The sequence below is a fragment of the Thermobia domestica genome, chromosome 1 (assembly GCF_964235325.1).
Source record: "Thermobia domestica chromosome 1, izTheDome1.hap1.1, whole genome shotgun sequence".
Taxonomy (NCBI): Eukaryota; Metazoa; Arthropoda; class Insecta; order Zygentoma; family Lepismatidae; genus Thermobia; species Thermobia domestica.
In genome coordinates, this window is record NC_137454.1 from 314,075,268 (window position 1) to 314,076,447 (window position 1,180).

Genomic DNA, 1,180 nt, shown 5'->3' on the forward strand with positions numbered 1-1,180 from the left:
TATTTTTGTCTGTTTCAGAACGCTCTTGTTGCACTAGAAACAATTATCTGTTGCTGGCTGTATAAGTTATACCGAGAGCTAGATGATTTTGTAGTGGTTATGTATGTGCTGAGATCTGTTCGTGTATTATACGGGCCAAGTCAAAATGATGGATTCAGAATATTCATTCCGTGAAATCTAATAAACACAAGTTGTGAGACGTGTGCTAAGAAAGGTAAACTGTTAGTTTTCTTGAAACGCCTATCGTATTTTATGCACAAGACGCACCTTACTTTTTAAGCAATTTTTTTTTTAAATACCGTAACATTTTTACCATTTTTATTGCAAGGCGGGAGGGAAGCAGTGTTAGCAAGCTTGTGAATCCCCGCAACTCATGTTAGTCTCATCGGTGCACTGCTGCTGCCAGTTGAATCCAGTGTTGCCAGATAGAGATAGGTTTCCCGCGACATCGAATATATGGCCATTCTTAAGACTGGCGGAAATTATAAATCAAAAACTGGATATTTTTATATTAATTTTGAATATAAGACGCACTTGAATTTTGGAGGCAATTTTTCGAAGAAAAATTGCGTATTATAGTCCGTAAAATACGGTATCACAAATATTCCATGTGAGAACATTACATAACACGGCACACATAAAGCCAATAAACTATCTTCTGTCAAACCTTTTGTAGCATATTGCGGTCAATATCAATAATTCATGTCATGCTCGCTGATGACTCAGCGGTAGGAAGTGGAAAAGCTGCGTCGAAACTAAACCTTTGAAAGTTAACCTTTCGAAGCTCATGTCTCATAACAACATGTTTATTAGATTTTTTCACAGAATACATTTCTGAAATCGGTTTCATCATTTTAACTTGCCTTGTATGTATTGTTAAAATTGAGTGTTGTTGAAAAAGAATTAAGAACGACAGCGGCTTTTGTACATTATTCATTTTAGAATGTTTATTATATTTGTGAATTTGTAAAAAGAAATATAACTAATTTAATTTTTTTTTCTTTAAAGCTAATAAAAGATTAGTTTATTAAATGCAGAAAATAGTGAGTATTTATTGTTAAGGAAATAAGTAAAACAGCTACTTGGTTGGCCTCTATAAGTTTTCCTGTAAAGTTATTTTGTGGCTTTGTTTACCAGGTTATATTACTCACATGAAAATCGAATCACTTTATAAACGCAT